Source organism: Hylobates moloch, unplaced genomic scaffold (genome assembly GCF_009828535.3).
Source record: "Hylobates moloch isolate HMO894 unplaced genomic scaffold, HMol_V3 SCAFFOLD_10, whole genome shotgun sequence".
Taxonomy (NCBI): domain Eukaryota; kingdom Metazoa; phylum Chordata; class Mammalia; order Primates; family Hylobatidae; genus Hylobates; species Hylobates moloch.
In genome coordinates this window covers 29608229-29631775 of record NW_026652285.1, presented here as the reverse complement: position 1 = coordinate 29631775, position 23547 = coordinate 29608229, and the positions used below count along the sequence as shown (strand labels likewise).

At 44.7% G+C, this 23547-nt stretch overlaps 1 pseudogene; it reads right to left on the bottom strand.

Moving 5' to 3' along the window:
• Positions 1-78: 78 nt before the first annotated feature.
• LOC116474996 (ADP-ribosylation factor 2-like) lies at positions 79-23119 on the bottom strand (annotated as a pseudogene).
• Between the last annotated feature and the right edge of the window lie 428 nt (positions 23120-23547).

Genomic DNA, 23547 nt, shown 5'->3' with positions numbered 1-23547 from the left:
TCTTAAAATGTAACACTGCTTTTCTTATGGCATGGATAAGGCACCGTGAGAAAGCTGCCTCCACTCCCAGCACACATGTACATGTGCACACAGCAGAGGCTAGCTGATGTGGCCACAAGGCACAAAGAATAGATTCTTCTGGTCAGTTCTGGTTCTGGAACTGGTTGGCGAGCCAGTCCAGGCCTTCATAAAGCCCATGTCCAGTAGTGGCACAAGTAGCCTGAATGTGCCAGTTTCTGTAACGGAGGAATGGAGGCCGAGCTTGTCCGTTATCTCTGCCACGTTCATAGTATTAGGGAGATCCTTGAAAAAGAACATTCAAAAGTCAATGTATACTGTTGTATCTATATAGCGAAATATGTTCTTCCCTGCTAAACGTGCCCAAACCCATAGTCTTCTCTGTTGATGGCAACTCCAACCTTCCAGTTGCTCAGGCCAAAAAGCTTGAAATTATCCTTACTTTTTTTCTCTCAATGTCACAGCCAATCTGTCAGGAACTCCTAATGGCTCTACTATCAAAATTCATCCAGAATCTGACCACTTACTAACTCCACAGCTGTCACCCTGATCTGACGCCACATCGCTTCTCACCTGGATGACTGAAATAACTTTCTAACTGGCCTCCCTATTTCTCTGCTCTTGCTCCCGTGAAGCCTATTCTCAACCCAGCCATCGGTGAATCAGATTGACTCATTCTTCTATCAAAACTGCAACAGCTCCCCTTCTCTCAGGATACGAGTCAGAGTCCTTAGGGTCTACAAAGCCTTCTGGACCAGAAACCTCACCGAAGTGGTCTGTTCCATCTTTTCAATACGGCACTCACCATACATTACTATATCATGACATTTACTTATTTAAGTATATTTATTATTGACTATCTATCTGTCTCCCCTAACTAGAATGCAAGCTTTACAAGGGCAGGAATCTTGGTCTGTCTCATCCTCTGATGTATCCCAAGTGCCTTGAAATGTGCTTGGCACAGAATAAGCTCAAACTAAATTTGAATAAATCAGCATTAAAGAACAAAGTAAGGCCGGGCACAGTGGCTCACACCTGTAATCCCAGCACTTTGGGAGGCCGAGGTCGGCGGATCACCTGAGGTTGGGAGTTCTACACCAGCCTAACCAACATGGAGAAACCCTGTCTCTATTAAAAATACAAAATTAGCCAGAAGTGGTGGTGCATGCCTGTCATCCCAGCTACTTGGGAGGCTGAGGCAGGAGAATTGCTTGAGCCCGGGAGGCAGAAGTTGCAGTGAGCCAAGATAGCGCCATTGCACTCCAGCCTGGACAACAAGAGTGAAACTCCATCTCAATAAATAAATAAATAAAGTAGCTGTAGCTGTACTGATATGGAAGGACTTCCAAGATATGCTAAGTGAAAGAACACAATCATACAACTGCTTACACAGGCAGAGAAAGTTGGATCTCTGGAAAGAGAAAGAATAAATTTAACAATGAATAGTAGCACTAGAATATTTCACTTGAATATTCTGAACTGTATGTGTATTTATACCATGAGAACATTCTGTTTTTATCATTGAAAACAACAGAGGCACCAAGCACGGTAGCTTACACCTGTGATCCCAGCACTTTGCGGGGCTGAGGTGGGAGGACAGCTTGAGCATAGGTGTCTGAGACCAGCCTGGGCAACATAGCAAGATCTCAGCTCTACAAAAAAATCAAAAAATTAGCTGGGCATGGTGGCACGTGCCTGCAGTCCCAGCTACTTGGGAGGCTGAGGAAGAAGGATCACTTGAGCCCAGGAGTTCGAGACCGCAGTGAACTGTGATCCCACCACTCCACTCCAGCCTGGGCGACAGAGTAAGACCCTATCTCAAAACAAAACAAAACGAAAAAATCACACACATACACACACACACACCCTCCAGATTCATTTTCTTTCTTTAATAGTCATATGTTCACTAGTGCAAACTCTGGATTAACATTGAACCTGAACAGTGAGAGTAATGGTTGTACAAATGATGATCCCTCCACCGTTTAAAATCATGTCTACAAAGAGGTGGATAACAAGAGACAATGATTTTGATAAATCTAAAGTGAAAAAACAGGATGCAACATTGTCAAAACAGTATGATCACAATTACATAATGAATGCACTCATGGAAGAGAAAGCGAAGGAAGGATGTCAGAATGTGACGGTGGTCATCTCAGACTGGTACAATTCCACGTGGTTCTACCTTCTTTTTCATGCTTAGTTTAGCTCAGAGTCCTGAGGCTGGATAGTTCTACGCTTGGTTTTCCTCCCATGTTTCTTTTACTGTTTTACATTTATGTACAAGCCCTTTTCCTCCTCCAAAACAGGCCCTATATGATTCAATCTCATCTCCTCTCTCTCTCCCCAGCTCATTCTGTTCCAGCTGCGCTGGCTGCCATGCTGTTCCTAGAACCGTGTGGCTCCCTTCTTCCCGGGCTTCTGATCTCTGCTCAGATGTCATCTTATCAGAGAGGCATTCCCAGTCTTTCCCACACCCGCCCTGCCCCTTTACTATGCTTTTCCTTCTTCTACAACACTTAAAAACCATTTGACACGTATTATTATTTATTTTACTCTGTAACCCAGGATGGAGCATAATGGAATAATCTCGTCTCACTGCAGCCCCAAACTTCCAGGCTTAAGCGATCCTCTCACCTCAGCCTCCTGAATAGCTGGGACCACAGGTGCATGCTACCACATCCAGCTAATGTTTGTACTTTTTTGTAGAGATGGGGTTTCACTATGTTGCCCAGGCTGGTCTTGAACTCCTGGGCTCAAGCGATCCCCCCGCCTCAGCCTCCCAAAGTGTTGGGAGTACAGGCATGAGCCACCACACCTGGCACATTACATGTTATTTATTGGTTGACTCTCTTCCCACTAGCAACGTAAACTCCAAGAACACAAGGACTTTGTCTGTCTTGGTTTAAGACTAAAACCAAGTCTGGAACTTAGTAGACGCTCAGTGGCTCACACCTGTAATCCCAGCAATTTGGGAAGTCGAGGCGGGCAGATCACTTGAAGTCAGGTGTTCAAGACCAGCCTAGCCAACATGGTGAAACCCAGTCTCTATTAAAAATACAAAAAGTAGGTGGGCATGGCAGCGCATGCCTGCAATCCCAGTTACTTGGGAGGCTGAGGCAGGAGAATCACTTGAACCCAGGAGGTGGAGGTCACAGTGAGCTGAGATCACACCACTGTACTCCAGCCTCGGCAACAGAGTGAGACTCTGTCTCAATAAAAAAAAAGACATTCTAGCAAGGAGATGGTGGGAGACATTATGGTTGGTACTGGAGAGAGGGAGGCAGACATCTCATTTAAATGTCTGTATTTATAAGTGAGACATTTGGCAGTAAATTTCAGTTCCAGCATTCAGAAAGCCAATAACAACATACCTGTTTATTGGCAAATACCAATGAAACTGCATTTCTGAGCTCATCATCCTCTAACAAGTAAGTTAGCACTTCCCGGGCCTCATCAATCCACTCTCTGTCATTACTGTCAACCACAAAAATCAGACCTAGAAAGAAATCATGAGCGTGTTAGTGATCTGAGCCTGGAAAATGCAGCTGTTTATGTATCTTCACGACTTCTCCCTGCTTATGTGTGTGACTTCACAAAGGCAATCAATACGGAAGGACACATCATCTCTAGAGTTAGGAGGCCTGCTATACACTCAACTCACCTTCTGCAGAAGCATCACAGCCCTGCACCATATTAACAAGAAGAATATATCCTGAAAAAGTTAGTCTCATTTTTTAATCACTTAATTTCCACATCAGGGAAAAAAACATGTTTTTTTAAAATTTATTTATTTATTTATTTATTTTGAGATGGAGTCTCACTGCAGCCCAGGCTGGAATGCAGTGGCATGATCTCAGCTAACTGCAACCTCCACCTCCTAGGTTCAAGCAATTCTCCTGTCTCAGCCTCCCGATTAGCTGGGAATATAGGCACACCATCACACCCAGCTTATTTTTGTATTTTTAGTAGAGACGGGGTTTCACCATATTGGTCAGGCTGGTCTCGAACTCCTGACCTCAGGTGATCCGCCTGCCTTAGCCTCTCAAAGTGCTAGGATTATAGGCGTGAGCCACTGCTCCTGGCCAAAACATTGTTTTTTAAAACATGTAAAGTTTAGTACAATAAATAGCATTCTAGGGCTAGCCCTCTAAAGCAAAACTTGAGACAAAAGCTTAAGTGCAGGTACTTTCTTTGGGAAGTGATCCCAGAGAGCAGGCATGAGGGGCTGAGGGAGTAAAACAGGGCAGGAGGGACGGACAATAGAAGGACGAGTTATCAAGCTGGGCCTCCACTATGGGACCACTGCTCACTGTTGCTGGACATTCTAAGAAGCCATATCAAATGCCTGTCAGAACTGTCCACCCAGAGGACAAAAGAGGAAACAAGTATCCTTCAGTACCCATTCCCTGCTGCTCAAGAACAACTCAACAGGTGTTAGGCCACCCATACTTCTGGGTCACATTGGTATGAACACCAAGAGATTCCTATGGGCATCTGTATAGTAATGAATTTGGCTGGTCTTTGTCCCCAGTTTCTAGAAGGTAGCCTCTAAACCCTTGGACTTTTCAGAGTGATAGCAGTGTCTTTGTTATCGTGGCAGGCCCACACCTGTAAGTTTATGCTAACAAGGTGACTCAGGGTGGGCCCCTAGATAGTGGATGCTAACAAGATCACCTCTGGGGAAATGAGGGTGCTAAAGTTTGAGTCACACGGCCAATGATTCAATGAATCACGCCTACGCAAGGAAGCCCCAGTAAAAATGACAAATACTAAAGCTCAGGAGAACGTCCCTGGTTGTCAATACTCTATACATTGTCACGCATCGACGTGCTGGAAAAGTAACAGCCCCTGACTCCATGGGGAGAGAACAATGAAAGCTTTGCATTTGGTGTCCTCCCAGATCTATGTGTCTTTCCCTTTCACTGGTTCATTTGTATCCTTTTGCTTTATTGATCAATTAATAAAACTGTAATTGTACGCATAGCATGTCCCTGAATTCTGTGAATCATTCTAACAAGTGATCAAACCTGAGGGGGTAGTGGAAATCGCCAAATTTGCAGCCATCTGGCCAGGAGTGAGGGTGGGCTGAGGACCCCCAAACCTGCTGCCAGCTGGTGGCTGAAGTTGGGGATTCCTGTGGAGGATGCTGCCCTCAACCTGTGAAATAAAGTCCAACTCCAGGGGGTTGGTGCCGGAAGTCTCTGCAGCATTCCATACTATAGCATCAAATACATCCCAAGAAGTAAAAGATACCTGGGGCAGGCCAAAGAAAGGCACCACCCCATCACACCTGAGTGAAGGTGACCAAAACCTGCACAGACCCAGTCACTGCTGCATTGGCTGGAGGAAGCTGTGTGGCCAAAAGCATCTCCAGGGAGGGGCACAGGTGGGATCCAACACACCCTCCAAGCACAGGAAGGGGAGACGCCTTTGGCAGTAGTTCATGTGACATTAATGATAACAACAATCTGTCAGCCAGGTGTGGTGGCTCACGCCTGTAATCCCAGCACTTCAGGAGGCCAAGGTGGGCAGATCACTTGAGGTCAGGGGTTCGAAACCAGCCTGGCCAACTTGGCAAAACCCCATCTCTACTAAAAATACGAAAATTAGCCAGGTGTGGTGACGTGTACCTGTGGTCCCAGCTACTTGGGAGGCTGAGGTAAAAGAATTGCTTGAACCCGGGAGGCAGCAGTTGCAGTAAGCTGAGATTGTGCCACTGCACTCCAGCTTAGGTGACAGAGTGAGACCCTGTCTTGGAAAAAAAAAAAATTGTGTTTAGCTAACAGTAAGCCCTTAACACAAACATGTGAAGTGGCTGCCAAAAGAACAGTTTGATCCCAGGCTGCATCACCAGTAGTGATGGTCTCAGTTCCTAGGACATGGGTGATACCAGGCTGACTCTGCATCAGTCAGAACATCCTGGGAACGTTACATGGGCAGTGCTGGACCCCACACTCTGAGACATGGGCAAACTGAAGAAATTCAAAAAATGACCAGGAGAGCAAAGGCATTAGACACTAGGCCATATGAAGAACAGCTGCTATAACTGGAGATTTTACCTAGAGAAAAGACTCATGTAGCGGCTGATGGCTATCTTCAAGTAGCTGAAAGTCTATGGTGTAAAGAGGATTCAAGTGTTTTATAGAGCTCTGTGAGGTGGACTGAAGATCAGTGGTGAAAACTACAGAAGTCAGCCCGGCAGAGTGTCAGCAGATGAAGATGCAACGGGCTGCCTCAGAAGGCATTCCTGTCACTGGAGATACTTGTTTGTGCACAGCTTCAGCCACAATTCATGGCGACCCTGCAGAAGAGACCCTGGAAGGAAAATAGTAGCAGGATAAGATGACTTCTTGGTTTCCTTTGACCATGAGATTTCACGACTATGTCTAGGAGAGTAAACCAGTGCCAGCCCTCTTCCCTTTCCCTCTGTGCCTCCCAGGCCCACTCAACAGCTGCCTGAATCAACGGCTCCAGCGCAGCCTACTATGGCTGATAGAGAGCTCTTGCGGCTTCAGCATGTTTGGGGCTTGCACGTGAGTCAATGTCATGTCTGCTACATCATATCAGATTAAAAAATGAAAAACATTCAAAACTCACCCGAAGATTTCATATGCTATCAGCAAGTTCTGGTCTCTCGTCATAACTAAGCAAGCCAGATTATCCAGAAATTTGAGATCCTTAGTCACAATGCAGAACTGATAGGGAGGAAGCTGCTATATTATCCCTTTGCCATTCCTAAAAAAGCTTTGTAATATTAGGTACCATTTTATACTATCTTTATATAGGTCCTTACCTAAGAACCTAACATCAGACTGGTCCTACATCTGAACTAAGAGAATCTACAAAAAGCATATTTATGGCTGGGCGCAGTGGTTCATGCCTGTAATCCCAGCACTTTGAGACGCCGAGGTGGACGGGTCACCTGAGGTCAGGAGTTCAAGACCAGCCTGACCAACATGGAGAAACTCCATCTCTACTAAAAATACAAAATTATCCGGGTGTGGTGGCACATGCCTGTAATCCCAGCTACTCGGGAGGCTGAGGCAGGAGACTTGCTTGAACCTGGGAGGCAGAGGTTGCAGTGAGCCGAGATCACACCATTGCACTCCAGCCTGGGCAACAAGAGCAAAACTCCATCTCAAAAAAAAAAAAAGTATATTTACACATGAATAGTATACTATTAATGTGTTTTTTAAATGGGAATATATGTATATAGAGCTGCCAGTATATACATAAAATATGTCTGGACAGATATACAAGAAATAAAAATGTCTGTCAGCCAGGCATGGTGGCTCATGCCTATAATCCCAGAACTTTGGGAGGCTGAAGTGGGCAAATCACCTAAGGTCAGGAGTTTGAGACCAGCCTGGCCAACATGGTGAAACCCCATCTCTACTAAAAATACAAAAATGAGCTGAGCATGGTAGCACACACCTGTAGTCCCAGCTACTCGGGAGGCTGAGGCAGGAGAATCGCTTGAACTCAGGAGGCAGGGGTCACAATGAGCCGAGATCGAGCCATTGCACTCCAGCCTGGGCAACAAGAGCAAAACTCTGTCTCAAAAAAAAAAAAAAAAAGGTTGTCTATGGGAGGGGAACTGAATGGTTAAGGGACAGGAATGAGACAGCGACTTGTTACTATACAATTGGCCCTCCACATCCATGGGTTCCACATCCATGGATTCAACCAACCACAGATAGAAATTATTCAGAAAAAAAAAAAACTACATCTGTGCTGAACATGTACAGACTTTTTTCTTGTCATTATTCCCCGAACAATAGTTTCACAACTATTTATACAGCATTTATGCTGTATTCAGCATTATAAGTAATCTAGAGGTGATTTAAAGCAGGGGTCCCCAACCCTTGGGCCACAGACCAGTACTGTTAAGAATTGGGCCTGTTAGGAACGGGGCTGCACAGCAGGAGGTGAGCAGCAGGTGAGTGAGAGAAGCCTTATTGGTATTTACAGCCGCGTCCCATCCCCATCGCTCACATTACCAACTGAGCTCCACCTCCTGTCAGATCAGCTGCAGCATTAGATTCTCATAGGAGTGTGAATCCTATTGTGAACTGCACATGCGAGGGATCTAGGCTGCGTGCTCCTATGAGAATCTAATGCCTGATGATCTGTCACTGTCTCCCATCACCCCCAGATGGAACCATCTAGTTGCAGTAAAACAAGCTCAGGCTCCCACTGATTCTACATTATGGTGAGTTTGTATAATTATTTCATTATATATTACAATGTAATAATAATGGAAATAAAGTGCACAATAAATGCAATGTGCTGAATCATCCCAAAACTATCCCTGATCCCCCTCTCTGGTCCCCGGGTCTGTGGAAAAATTATATTTCAAGAAACTAGTCCCTGGTGCCAAAAAGGTTGGGGACCACTGATTTAGAGTATACAGGAGGATGTGCATAGATTATATGCCAATACTACACCATTTTATATCAAGGCCTTGAATATCCAAGGATTTTGGTATCTATGGGAGGTCCTGGAACTAATCCCCCACAGATACCAAAGGATGAGTATACACCTTTTCTTACTTCCGAATTTTGAACCAGACAGATATGCTGCAATTCAACAAATTAAAATAACTGAACCTAAAATCAAGGAGAAAAATATTTCTCCATAATAACTAATGTACCATCTTATGCCTTCTATAAAAATATCAATTAAGAAATCACGGCCGGGCGTGGTGGCTCACGTCTGTAATCCCAGCACTTTGGGAGGCCGAGGCGGGTGAATCACTTGAGGTCAGGAGTTTAAGACTAGCCTGGCAAACATGGTGAAACCCCATCTCTACTAAAAATATAAAAAATTAGCCAGGCATGGTGGCGGGCACCTGTAATCCCAGCTACTTGGGAGGCTGAGGCAGGAGAATTGCTTGACCCAGGAGGTAGAGGTTGCAGTGAGCTGAGACCACACCATTGCACTCCAGCCTGGGTGACAGAGCAAGACTCTGTCTCAAAAACAACAACAACAACAACAACAACAACAACAACAACAACAACAAAACGCGGTGATGCACGCCTATAATCCCAGCACTTTGGGAGGCCAAGGCGGGCGGATCACAAGGTCAAGAGATCCAAGACCATCCTGGCCAACATGGTAAAATCCTGTCTCTACTAAAAATACAAAAATTAGCTGGGCATGGCGCACACCTGTAGCCCGAACTACTTGGGCAGCTGAAGCAGAAGAATTGCTTGAACCTGGGAGGTGGAGGTTGCAGCGAGCCGAGATCGCGCCACTGCACTCCAGCCTGGCGACAGAGCGAGACTCTGTCTCAAAAAAATAAAAATAAAATAAAAAAGAAATCAGAAACTGTTCAAATTCCAATCTATACAAGTGAAACCTACACAGTTAAATGTCTTAATAGAGACCTAAAAGCATTAAGTTTTGTCATACTCAACATACTGATGAAAAACATTTAACTAAAAGACAGCCTGATCTTTAGAAACTGGCAGAAAAAATAGGGGCTGCATCCAAGACCACTCACAGCAAGTCCATTCTTCCAGCAGCTCCCAATTGCTATTTTATGAAAAGTCCAAATTTCCCACCCCAAGGTCCTAGAGTACAGCCAGCTCCCTACCATCAAAAACAATAGCTACCGAAACTCAGTAAAATTAGGCTTGTTGTGAAGAGAAGATTGAAGAAATAAAGGTATTTATTTAATCTTGTTATTTGAATGTGAAAACTCCCAGTAGGGTAAGAAAAAAGAATTCTGCCAGAGAAATGATGAAGTGAAACCTCAAACAATTTGGGCTTTTGAGTGCCTACTGTCATCCAGCCACTAAATGAAGCATTTTACATAAGTGATTTAAGCCCAATGATGCAGGCAGTAGGTATTATCTCCATTTTAAGATGAGGAAATTGAGACAGACGAGATTACCTAACTCTCTCAAGGTTTCACCACAGAGCTGTGGTTCAAATCCATGTGTTCTAGTTTTATTACAGTTAAGAAACTGCAAGGTTTGCCAAGTTGTCAAGTGCCAGTCCAAGATAAATGGACGCTCTGAGTATCAAAAAAATATATAATCTGCAGATCGAAACATGAAGATACAAACATCTAAGAGTCACCATGGAAGTTGTGGGGCATCCAGTGGTTTCTCTGAAAATCCATGAAGGAAAAGAATAAAGCATTTTTCCGGCCTTTCTTGTACAAAGTATATTTCAGGGAAACCAAATATTTGATGAGGGAATTCTTTGTTTAGAAGGATTTTAGCTAATAAATGCAGAGGAATAACAAGATTTAGGAGGGGGGAAAAATCACCATTTTGTAACTTCTAATAAAATAACGTGTCTAGGCAACAGTTTTCAATGGATGCTAAAACGATTAGGTGAAAAGTTGATGGAGAATTTTAATTCAGGGGAATTAGGCTGATACCATCTGAAACCATTTCGCATCACTAAAAATGTGACAACCTGGTGACTGCCAGGGAGTAGGGGGAGAGGGTGGGGGAAGAACAGAAGTTATAGTTTATGGGTATAAAGTTTCGGTTTTACAAGATGAAAATAGTTATAGAAATGAATGGTGGTGATGGTTGCAGAACATGATGACTGACTAGACACTTAAAAATGTTTAAGATAGAGCTGGGTGCAGTGGTGCACACCTGTAGTCCCAGTTATGCAGGAGGCTGAGGCAGGAGAACCACTTGAGCCCATGAGTTCGAGACCAGTCTGAGTAACATACAGAGACCTCATCTCACAAAAACATCACTACCACAAAACAAAACAAAACAAATTGTTAAGATGCTAAATTTTAAGTTATGTGTATTTTACCACAATTAAAAAAATGAAAATGAGGCCGGGTGCAGTGGCTCATGCCTGTAATCCCAGCACCTTGGGAGGCTGAGGTGGGTGGACCACAAGGTCAGGAGTTTGAGACTGGCCTGGCCAATATGGTGAAACCCTGTCTCTACTAAAAATACAAAAAAACTAGCCGGACGTGGTGACTCACGCCTATAGTCCCAGCTACTCGGGAGGCTAAGGCAGGAGAATCACTTGAACCCAGGAGGCCGGGGTTGCAGTGAGCCGAGATTGCACCACTACACTCCAGCCTGGCCAATAGAGTGAGACTCCGTCTCAAAAAAAAAAAAAAAAAAAATGAAAACATAGTTACCCAGCAATTCCACTTCTAGGCATATACCCAAAGAACTCAAAGCAGGGACTCAAACAGATACTTGGACATGAATGTTCGTAGCAACATTATTCATAATAGACAAAAAGCAGAAGCAACTCAAAAGTCCATCGATAGATGAATGGATAAACAAAATGTGGTATATCCATACAATAGAATATCATACAGCCATAAAAGGAATTAAGTTCTGATACATACTACAGCATAGATGAACCTTGAAAACATTGTACTAAATGAAAGAGGCCAGGCGGCTAAACTTCCAAAGACTAATATACAATTCCACTGAATAGGCAAATTCATAGACAGAGGGTAGAATAAAGGCTACTAAGGGGTGGGGGAGAAGGGAATGGGCAGTTATTGCTTAATGGATGCAACGCTTCTGTTGGGGATGATGAAAAAATTGTGGAACTGGACAGTGGTGATGGTTGTAAAATGGTGAATGTACTTAATGCCCCTGAATTGTACACTTAAGAATAAACTTGTAAATTTTATATTATATATACTTTGCCACAATAAAAATTTTTTTAAAAATGTCTAAGTGTGACAACCGAACTTCTGTGTTAGGATAGGAAGAATACTTATGAAGTATTCTTGCCCCTGAAATGAACCAAAATCTAATCAAGTCTCTAGAATAAACAGTCAGTTCACAGGAAATCCACAGATAGCCAAGCAAGTTAGATGGCACCATAATAAAGTAATCAGCCAAATCCAGAATGTAGAATAAACAGTTAACAAACAAACAAACAAAAAAGGGAGGCCAGACAAGGTGGCTCACACTATGGTCTCAGCACTTTGGGAGGCCAAGGTGGGCAGATGCTTGACCCCAGGAGTTTGAGACCAGATTGGGCAACATGGTGAAAACCCATCTCTACAAAAAGAACAAAAAAATTGCTAGGCGTGATGGTATGCACTTGTGGTCCCAGCTACCTGGGAGGCTGAAGTGAGAGTATCGCTTGACTCCAGGAGGCAGAGGTTACAGTGAGCCGAGATTGTGCCACTGCATGAGACCCTGTCTCGAAAAAAAAAAGGCATAGAAAAAGAACAACTGCTGTAGAATAAAAGACTAAAGAGGCAAAACAACAAAATGCACTGTGCGAACTTTGATCCAGATGCAAACAAAGCAGATGTAGAAAGGATACTTTTTTTTTCTCTCTTTTTTTTTTTTTTTGGAGATGGAGTCTTGCCCTGTCGCCCAGGCTGGGGTGCCATGGCGCGATCTCAGCTCACTGCAACCTCCGCCTCCTGGGTTCAAGAGAATCTCCTGTCTCAGCCTCCTGAGTAGCTGGGATTACACGCATGTACCACCACACCTGGCTAATTTTTTTTTGCGTATTTTTAGTAGAGACAGGGTTTCACCATGTTGGCCAGGCTGGTCTCCAACTCCTGACCTCAGGTGATCTACCAGCCTTGGCTTCCCAAAGTGCTGGGATTACAGGTGTAAGCCACCACACCCAGCCAGGATACATTTGATACAACTGGGGAAATTAGAATAAGGACTAGGTGCTAAATATTAAAGAAGTATTATTAATTTTGGAGACGTTATAATAGCATGGAGATTTTATATATATATATATATATATATATATATATATATAAGGCCTTATCAGTTGTAAATGAACACTAAAGGACATATGAATAAAAGACATCATGTCTGGGATGGGCAAAATGCTAATAACTGTTGAGGCTTGGTGATGGGTACATGGGGGTTCGTTATGTTATCCTCCCTGTCTTTGTATTTGTTTTAGATTATCCACTAAAAAAGTTAAAAAAATAAATGCACTACTTTGAGAAAAAACATTCTAAAATCTATAGCCTGGAAAAGACAACTGCAAATAGAGTTAATTGCCAAAGGTAACAGCTAAAACAATGATATAAAATATAAAGGGACAGTCGACTTGGGTATTTGGTCTGGAAAGACTGACGAATATGTAAGTCTTTACTATGAAGTACATGCAGGAGAATCTTCAAAACAAACAGACTCCAAATAAATTCTAAAATGAGTAATTTGTAGATTCCATGTGCTTAATATTTTACATGAAAATCAGGGTGTAAAAACTATAGTCAGCCCTCTGTATCCACGGATTCAACCCACCTTGAACCAAAAATATTAAAAAGTAATAATGCAGGCCGGGCGCGGTGGCTCATGCCTGTAATCCCAGAACTTTGGGAGGCCAAGGCAGGCAGATCACCTGAGGTCAGGAGTTCGAGACCAGCCTGACCAACATGGAGAAACCCCGTCTCTACTAAAAATACAAAATTAGCCAGGCATGGTGGTGCATGCCTGTAATCCCAGCTACTCGGGAGGCTGAGGCAGGAGAACCGCTTGAACCTGGGAGGCAGACGTTGTGGTGAGCCGAGATCGCGCCATTGCACTCCAGCCTGGGTAACAAGAGTGAAACTCCATCTCAAAAAATAAATAAATAAGTAAATAAATAAATAAATAAATAAAAATAATAACGCAACAGTAAAAAAAAATACAAATAAAAAACAACACAGTCTAACCATATAGCATTTACATGCTAGTAGACAATAGAAGTAATCTAGTAGTGATTTAAAGTAGACAGCAGGGCTGGGCACGGTGGCTCACGCCTATAATCCCAGCACTTTGGGAGGCCAAGGCAAGCGGATCACCTGAGATCAGAAGTTCGAGACCAGCCTGACCAACGTGGCAAAACCCCATCTCTACTAAAAATACAAAAATTGGCCAGGCGTGGTGGCACATGCCTGTAACCCCAGCTATTCTGGAGGCTGAGGCAGAAGAATCACTTGAACCTGGGAGGTGGAGGTTGCAGGGATCCAAGATCACACCACTGCACTCCAGCCTAGGCAACAGGGCAAGACTCTGTCTCACAAAAGAAACCTCCCCAGTAAGTGTAAGAAGACCCTAAGAGAGGAAATGGCTGACAGTGTAAATAGAGCAGAGCACCACAAGGTATCACTTCAAGCGTCCGTCTTTAGAGACATTTCACAGAAACAATATCGAGGCTACAGACTGAATAATCTTTACCTTTTGTGTTCTGGAAAAAATGCCGCCACAGGGGTCTGATTTTGAAGTGACTGCCAACATCCCAGACAGTGAAGGTGATATTTTTATATTCTACTGTCTCCGTACAGAAACCTAAATGAAATATGGGGAAAACATTTAATTATGATTTGTGCTGGTTCAACAATTCAAAATAATTTCAACATGCGGATAGTACTTTTAATTTACAAAGCAGCCTGCTAGTCAAAGATCTATAGCCTTCAAAGAGAATGTGCTGGTCCCCTTGCCCATTCATCAGGACAGGTGTCTCAAACCTTCTCTACTCTCCAATCTCTAGCCACACACCTGCCCTTTCTCTCAGCAGGAGACCATCACAGTGTACTTCAGAGCAGAGAAGCCACCAATGGGACTGACTTCCACTTCCACCATACAGTGTAAAAGCCAGTCTACATCTGTACCCATGCTTTTCTTCCTCCCTCTTGGAACAACAGAAGAAGGTAACTCTCTTCCACCAACTCCCTCCCACTATGAGCCAGATCCACTCCACCCAGACTGTCTGGAACTTTTTACTATTCCTATTCTCCCCCATATCTGAATATCTCCAATCTGTTCACCTTGGCATGCTTAAGCCTTTAAACAACAAAACAAACCTTTCCTTGATCCCCACATCTTCATCTGCACCCTCTTCCTTCACATCTTCAGCCTCTATTTGCTTTTTTTTTTTTTTTTTAAAGAGACAGCGCCTTGCTTTGTTGGCCAGGCTGGAGCACAGAGGTACAATCATAGCTCACTGCAGCCGCAAATTCCTGTGCTCAAGGGATCCTCCTGCCTCAGCCTCCCAAGTAGCTAGAACTATAAGCATGAGCCACCATACCTAGCTAAATTTTAAAAATTTTTTGTAGAGACAGGGTCTCACTATGTTGCTCAGATTGGTTTCAAACTCCTGAGGTCAAGCAACCTGTCCACCTCAGCCTCCCAAAGTGCTGGGATTATGGGTGTGAGCCACCACGCCTGGCCTATTTGCTTTTTTAAAGTCAAATGTCTCAAAGGAGTGTGGCTACATTCACTGAGCTTTCTTTGGTCCTCTCATGCAACAGCACCTTAGCTCTGCTCTACCATGTTGGGTGGCTGGTTTTCACTAAGGTCAGCAGTGATCACCAGGTCAATAAATCTAACACAGGCCTTTTCAGTTCTTCCATAATTTGATCTTCTATCTGACACTACTGCTCACTCCCTCCTTGACACCCTTCCCCAGCTTCCCTTTTCCTTCTATCTCTATGGCTGTACTGTCTCAGTCTCCTTAGTGAACTCAGCCACGTTTAACTGATCCTGCAATGATGGAGTCCCCCCGGCTCTCACTGGCCCCATACTTTCTCCTCTTTCTGCACCCTTCCCTAGGCAATCTCACTCACTCCCACGACTTCATTCCTATCTCTGTATTAACTCTGAGGTTTATATCCCCCAACCTAGCCCTCTCTCCTGAGCTTCAGGCTCATAATCTAACAGCTTTGGCAAATGTCTTCAAGGCCCCAAAACAAGGTGATCAGTCAAAAATGGAATTTAAGGTCCCTACCCCCAACCTCCTCCTCTGCTAGTTATCCCCTCATTGACTTCGTTTCACAAGCTGATAGCCTGAGAGGTGCCCTGGAAACATCCGATGCTCGCACCCCTAGAACCCTACTACCACATCGTATCAATTCAACCCCTTAAACAACTAATAGTCACCCTAACCCAACAGACCATCATTTCTAGCCTCAATTCCTGAAACCATATAACTAATTTCACCTCAGCCACTCTCCCTCTCTCCATCCGGTCACCATCTTCTAATCAAAGCAATTGCTTAAAAACATGTAGTGTGGTCACGTCATTTCTCTACACATTTATGTTTGATTGGAATATTTTCAAACTTAAAAAAGAAAGAATAACCTCCCCCAAAAAATAAAATTAAAAATTAAAAAAGAGAATAGGCCGAGCACAGTAGCTCACACCTGTAACCCCAGCACTTTGGGAGGCTGAGGTGGGCAGATTGCTTTGAGCTCAGGAGTTTGAGACCAGCCTGGGCAACATGGCGAAACCCTGTGTCTACAAAAAAACACAAAGATTAGACAGGCATTGGTGCCGTGTGCCATAGTCCCAGCTACTTGGGAGGCTGAGACAAGAGAACTGCTTGAACTCGGGAAGCAGACATTGCAGTGAGCTGAGATCATGCCACCGCACTCCAGCCTGGATGACAGGATAAGATCCAAGAAAGAAAAGAAAGAAAAGAGGAAGAGAGAGATAGAGAGAGAGAGACAGAGATGGGAGGGGAGGGGAGGGGAGGAAGGGAAGGACAGAAAAGGGAGGAAGGGAGGGAGGGAGGAAGGAAGGGGAAGGGGAAGGGGAAGGGAAGGGAGGAAAGATGTCCCCTTGGCGGCTTCCCACACCCAAATCCCAAACATGACTGTCAAGACCCAAGCAAGCTGGGCCTGCTCACCTTCCAAACCTCAATTCTAGTCATGCCTTATTTTAGTGAGAGACACTCATTACATTGCAACAATCTAAATTTTTCCTAAACAAATAAATACAATGCCATTCCAATCCTATAATGATGGTAGGGGCAGGGGCAGGAAACTTAGCAAAATTATCTAAAATTTAACCTGGAGAAATAAACAAGTAAGCATAACCAGGAAATCTCTGAAAATGAATAATGAATTATCTTTAAGGATATGCCAAGCCCTAGTAACACTTGAATAGAGTTCAAATATAAATGCAACAGGTGGTTGTCCAGAAAAAGACACACATACCAGCGAGAATGTAGTATGTGACAAAGAAGGCATTTCAAATCAGCATGGAAAAATTATTCAATAAATGACATTGAACAACTGTCTACCCCAGCACTGTCCAATACATAGTCACTAGCCATTTGTGACTATTTATGTTTTTGTTTTGTTTTGTTTTTCAGACAGTCTTGCTCTTGTCACCCAGGCTGGAGTGTATGGTGTGATCTCGGGCCACCACGCCCATTTTGCAATTTTAGTAGAGACGGCGTTTCACCATGTTGGCCAGGCTGGTCTCGAACTCCTGACCTTATGATCCACCTGCCTCGGTCTCCCAAAGTGCTGAGATTACAGGCATAAGCCACCACACCCAGCCTATTTATTTTTTGAGACACAGTCTTGCTCTGTAACCTAGGTTGAAGTGCAATGGTGCAATATCAGCTCACTGCAACCTCTGCCTCCTGGGCTCAAGTGATTCTCCTGCCTTAACCTCCCGGGTAGCTGGGATTACAGGTGCATGCCACTACTAATTTTTGTATTTTTAGTAGATATGGGGTTTCACCATGTTTGCCAGGCTGGTCTCGAACTCCTGGTCTCAAGTGATCTTCCCACCTCAACCTCCCAAAGTGCTGGGATTGTAGGCATGAGCCACTGCGCCTGGCAATGTGGCTATTTAAATTTAAAGTTAAAATCAAAAATCAATCAATAAATAAAAAATAAACTTAAAGTTAAATACAATTAAAAGTTCAGTTCTCGGCTACGCACAGTGGCTCATGCCTGTAATCCCAACACTCTGGGGGGCCAAGGTGGACGGATCACCTGAGGTCAGGAATTCGAGACCAGCCTGGCCAACAGGGTAAAACCCCGTCTCCACTAATAATACAAAAATTAGCTGGATGTGGTGGCGTGCGCCTGTAATCCCAGCTTCTCAGGATGCTGAGGCAGAAGAATGACTTGAACCCAGGAGGCGGATGTTGCAGTGATCTGAGATCGCGCCACTGCACTCCAGCCTGGGTGACAGAGCAAGATTCCATCTCAAAAAAAAAAAAAAAAAAAAGTTCAGTTCCTCAGTTGCATTAGCCACATTTCAAGCACATGAACAGTCACACGGCTATTGGCTACAACACTATACAGCACAGACACAGAACATTTCAAGCACTGCAGAAAGTGCCTCCTGGACAGCACTGGCTTATCCATTTGAAAAATTTAACCAAATTACTACCTTACACACAACCATCTCATAACTCGAACATCCTCCTCGGTTTCCCACTCCTCAATCGATGCAATCTTTGCAGCTACTGCCCAGGTTGAAAGTTGATCATTTGGAGACTGGATGCAGTGGCTCACGCCTATAATCCCAGCACTTAGCCAGGCAGATCATTTGAGGTCAGGAGTTCCAGACCAGCCTGGCCAACATGGTGAAACCCTGTCTCTACTACAAATACAAAAATTAGCCTTGCATGGTAGTGAACGTCTGTAATTCCAGCTACTCAGGAGGCTGAGGCATGAGAATTGCTTGAACCCAGGAGGCGGAGGTTGTAGTGAGCTGAGATCGCGCCACTGTACTTCAGCCTGGGGTGACAGAGCGAGACTCCATCTCAAAAACAAAACAAAACAAAACCAAAAGAAAGTTGATCATTTGAGTCCTGTGCCTAATTCAACATTCAGAACAGTAGTAATGTTCACATGCCATCCTGTGGGGTGTATCCTCAGTCAGAAGTTTGGATCTAGAGGCAGTTAACAAGGCAAAGATTCAGTTCTATCAAAACTCGCTTTGTAAATCTCTTCATAAGCCCATAAAACACAGTGCTGGTTCACAGTAAGAGCAATGCAGCCAGCTTGTCTATTTCTCTAGTTGGACATCATCTCAAGCAGTTGGTTTGAGCCAGAGTGAAGAAAAGAAATCACACTCCATCTCTAAGCACTGGGAGTGTACTTGGTGTAGAGAGATGAGATGCTGCCACTAAGGAAGGCCAGCTGGAACAGAGGCTGACTGAGGAGGCACCAGCAGATTCCCAGCTCCCACCTCAGCCTTCTGCTGGGACACTAGCTGCGAGGAGTGGGGGACAGAACTACCCTCCCTGTTTTGCCCATTATCTTTTTCTTTTTTGCCAAGCAGATGGGGTTAAATTTGCTTAGCCTCCGTGTGTTCACATGTCGCCCTTATGAACCTAAGAATGTGCAAGCCACTAGAAAAGGATACATAACCTGGCCAGGCGCTGAGGCTCACGCCTGTAATCCCAGCACATTGGGAGACCATGGCGGGAGGATTGCTTGAGCCCAGGAGTTCAAGACCAGCCTAGGCAACGTGACAAAACCCCATCTCTACCAAAAATACAAAAATTAGCTGGGCATGCTGGTGCATGCCTGTAGTTCCAGCTACTCAGGAGGGAGGTGGAAGGATCACTTGAGCCCAGTAAGTTGAGACTGCGGTGAGCAGAGATGCGCCACTGCACTCCAGCCTGGGTGACAGAGTCAAAAAAAGAAAAGGATATATAATATAACCTGGTTTTTGGCCTCTAAAAATGTATGCTCTTGGAGTAGACAAGATTTTTAAAAAGAATTATTCAATAACATAAGAAGCATGTAAAAATAAAACATATTTCTCTGGTGAAACAGAACCTAAAAAATATATATAACATACTAAATTGTAAACTGGAATTGCCACAGGTCTTTCATTAACTTACCTACTGTAGGGACGGTAGGCACAGTCTCCCCAGCTTCAATTTATACAAGATGTTGGTTTTTCCAGCTGTATCCAAACCCAATATAAGAATCCGCATCTCTTTTTTCCCAAGTAGACTTTTAAAGAGCTTTTCAAAAATGTTTCCCATTGTAATTTAATGGAATTCTGTAACATGACAAGAAAAGCAAGCCAAATAATTGTTCTTTCCAAAGATATAGAAGCAACATGCAGAAAATCCTCCTCAATTAGAAATGGCTCCCAGGAAAAATTCAACAATTTTAGGTACACTGTGGCCAATGAGTAGTGAGTCTTGTCTTCAAAGGGAAACTCACCTAAACCTTTCGATGCCTTACCAGAAAATTCTATTTCCCACCGCAGCATCCAAGTGGGATATGCAACATCGCCTCAGCACTGCTACGACAGTGGCAGCCTTTAGTCATTTAGTACAGAAGTATAAGGCCAGGTGCGGTAGCTCAGGCCTGTAATCCCAGCACTATGGGAGGCCAAGGCGGGTAGACCACCTGAGGTCATGGGTTCAAGACCAGCCTGGCCAACATGGTGAAACCCCGTCTCTACTGAAAACACAAAAATTAGCCGGGCACGGTGGCGCACACCTGTAATACCAGCTACTCAGGATGCTAAGGCATGAGAGTCGCTTGAACCTGGGGAGGCAGAGGTTGCAGTGAGCCAGGACCATGCCACTGCGCTCCAGTCTGGGCAACAGAGCAAGACTGTTTCAAAAAATAAATTAATTAATTAATTAAATTTTTTTAAAAAACAGAAGTACAGAAGCAATGATACAACAAATGCAACTATGCCTCACTCTAAACTCTACTGAAATGAGAATTTATGAAGCAGAGAAGCTGTTTATTTTATGCAATATAAAACAAAGTCTTTAAGGCAGGTTAAACAACAATATCCCTTGGAAATGTAGTAGTTCCCTATGGCTAGCAGACATCTTGGAAATAACCTAAGAAATTTCAGAGGCAAAGAAATTCAGCGTTGGGAAGCTTCACTGCCAAAAGAGATAACTTGGCAGAGTTGAGGAGGCACCACAGCATCCAGTTTTCATTTGAGTTTTTTGTTTTGAGACAGGGTCTCACTCTGTCACCCAGGCTGGATGGAGTGCAGTGGCGCAATCATGGCTCACTGCAACCTCAACCTCCCCATCTCGAGCAATCCTCCCACCTCAGCCTCCAGAGCAGCTGCGACCACAGGCATATGCCACCTCGCCCAGCTAATTTTTGTATTTTTTGTGGAAATGAGGTCTCACTATATTTCGAGGGCTAATCTCGAACCCCTGGGCTCAAGTGATCCTCCCACCTCAGCCTCCCAAAGTGCTGGGATTACAGGTGTGAGCTACCAGGCCCAGCCAGTATCCAGTGTTCTGTTGCTGTAACTATCACCTTACTCTCAACCAGTTCTTAGAACTTTTTATTTAAGTATAATTTACATACAGATATAAACATACATGATAACTGTAAAGTTCAATAAATTTTCATGAACCAAACACACCTATGTAACCAAATCAAGAAAAGATGATTTATCACGCTGGGCACAGTGACTCACACCTGTAATCCCAGCACTTTGAGAGACCAGGGTGGGCGGATCACCTGAGGTCAAGAGTTCGAGACCAGCCTGGCCAACATGGCGAAACCCCGTCTCTACTAAAAATACAAAAATTAGCTAGGCGTGGTGGCACACACCTGCAGTCCCAGCTACTCAGAAGGCGAACACACAAGAATCACTTGAACCTGAGAGGTGGAGGTTGAAGTGAGCCAAGATTGGGCCACTGCACTCCAGCCTGGGGCAACAAAGTGAGACTCTGTCTCAAAAAAAAAAAAAAAAAAAAAAAAGATTATCAGACCAATTCTCCTTGTGCCTCCTCCCAGTCATTACTCCATAAAAGGTAATCACTATATTGACTTCTAACAGCATAAATGTTCAATATTTTATTTTTCAGTAGAAATCATGGTAGGTTATATAAAGTAAGTCAACAGTAAAGTCAAACTAACTTACAGAAATTTACAGTCTCTTTGAGATCAACCTACTTGAAACGTGAGCTTGACATTCTAAGTAAAGACTTAAAAGCAGTGCTGGGTCTACACCTCTAACCAAGCTCTTGGAAGTCTATAAAGATCTTCAGACCAGGCAGGGTGGCTTACCCCTGTAATTCCAGCACTTTGGGAGGCTGAGGCAAGAGGATCACTTTATTTTTTGCTTACTGAGGTAACAGAAGACAAGGGAGGATTGCTTTAGGCCAGGAGTACAAGACCAGCCTGGGCAACATAGCGAGACCCTGCCTCTATTTTTAAAAATAATAATACAAAAAAAATTCAAAAAGAAAAAGACATACATCCTTGTTCCAGAGACTGTGATTTATTTTCTTTTTAAATTGCTAATCAAAGAAAGCTTTACTCCTGGGCAGGGGAGGGGGAAGATGCAAGGAGGATAGCCCATCTCCCATTCATTCGGACTCTGGTAACCACAGAGGGGAGGTAACCAAATTCCATAGGCCTCACCGCTGAAATTAAGCCAGCAGTAGCTTAATATCATGGATTACGCCCAAGTACATAACATTCCTTTCTAGGATGAGAGAAAGCGAGCACAGAATTTACCCTGTTCACTAACGTGGCGTAAGTGACCAAAGAATGATAAATGTTTTAATCATTCAAAGAAAGTCCATTATAGGTCTATAAAAGTCCAGTGCATGGCAGCACTCAAAATCTTGCTGGGCGACAAAACTAGAGATTCCTTTTCTTTGTTTCGAAAAAAAGCACATCTCACAGATGAGGAGACTTTTCAGGAACATGCTGGGGGAGGGAAGGTACTTCCCGCTCAGATGCCCCTTGAGGCAGCTAGTCCCAATTCCCCCGGCCAACCGCACAGACACACCCCCTTGACTTCCCTCGCCTTTCTCTTTCCTCTTATTGCTACTCATGTGCCCCAGGCGCCCGTGGTCCTGACACCCCTGCGCCGCTGGAGACCCCTCTGGGGTAAGATGGCTCCGACTACAGGGCCTTTTTGGCACGCTCACTCTCCCAGCCCCAAGCGCCAAAAGTGCATTAGGGAGAAACGTCGGCACGACGTCAAGGGCGCGAACGAGCGTGGTGGCCCAGGTGAGCGTGCGCGGCAGCCAGGCACGCCCGGCTCCCGGGGAAGGACGCCGAGTGCCTCTTTTGCCCGGGCCGCCAGGCCGCTCCTTCTCAACCTGTGCGCCCCTGGAAGAGCAGAGAGAGGGCCCTGCGTGGAACCTATGAAGCCTCCTTCGGTTCCTCGCTGCCCCGGCCCTAGAGAGGGCGAAGAAGGAACAGCGGAGCCCAATCCCTTTCCGAAAGCCACCGCCGCCCTCCAGTTTCTGGCCCGCAGACGAAGTGGAGATCCAGCCAGGTCTTGAGTGCTGCCGTCCCGTCCCTGCAGCCGGAGACCCACCTGTTGCCACTCAAGGCACCGCTACCTACATCACCGCCGACTCCGCGGCCTTTAGGATTTCGGCTCAGTTCAGCTAAACCACGACTGGCGTGGGGACAGGAACAGCAACCAACCAATCACCCACCGCCTCCGGGAGCTTTTGCACCAATGAGCTCGAAGTTTTGTGAGTGACGACATATCTGGCCAATGCAAAGAACAGTAAGCGCCTGGGAGGGAGGGAGCGCTGTAGGCGTCGCCACGAAGCTCTGACAATACCACGTTTCATCTTCAAATGACAGTTCAGCGAATTCCGGCGAGACACGCCTACGTCCCCCCACCCCCAATGCCACGTGCGACCAGTTAGAAAAGCAAAAGGATGTCTGTTTGCACGGCCAGTCAGCTGGGAAAATCGCCGAGGTTTGAGCTAACCCCGGAGCGTTCACACCAACCGGGAGCGGACACGTGGGCCGGGCCAAGTTAATAGTGCCATGGAAGGAAATTTACCCCGGTTGAGTTAAACGTAGACATTAGTTTGGGGCGGTGTTCC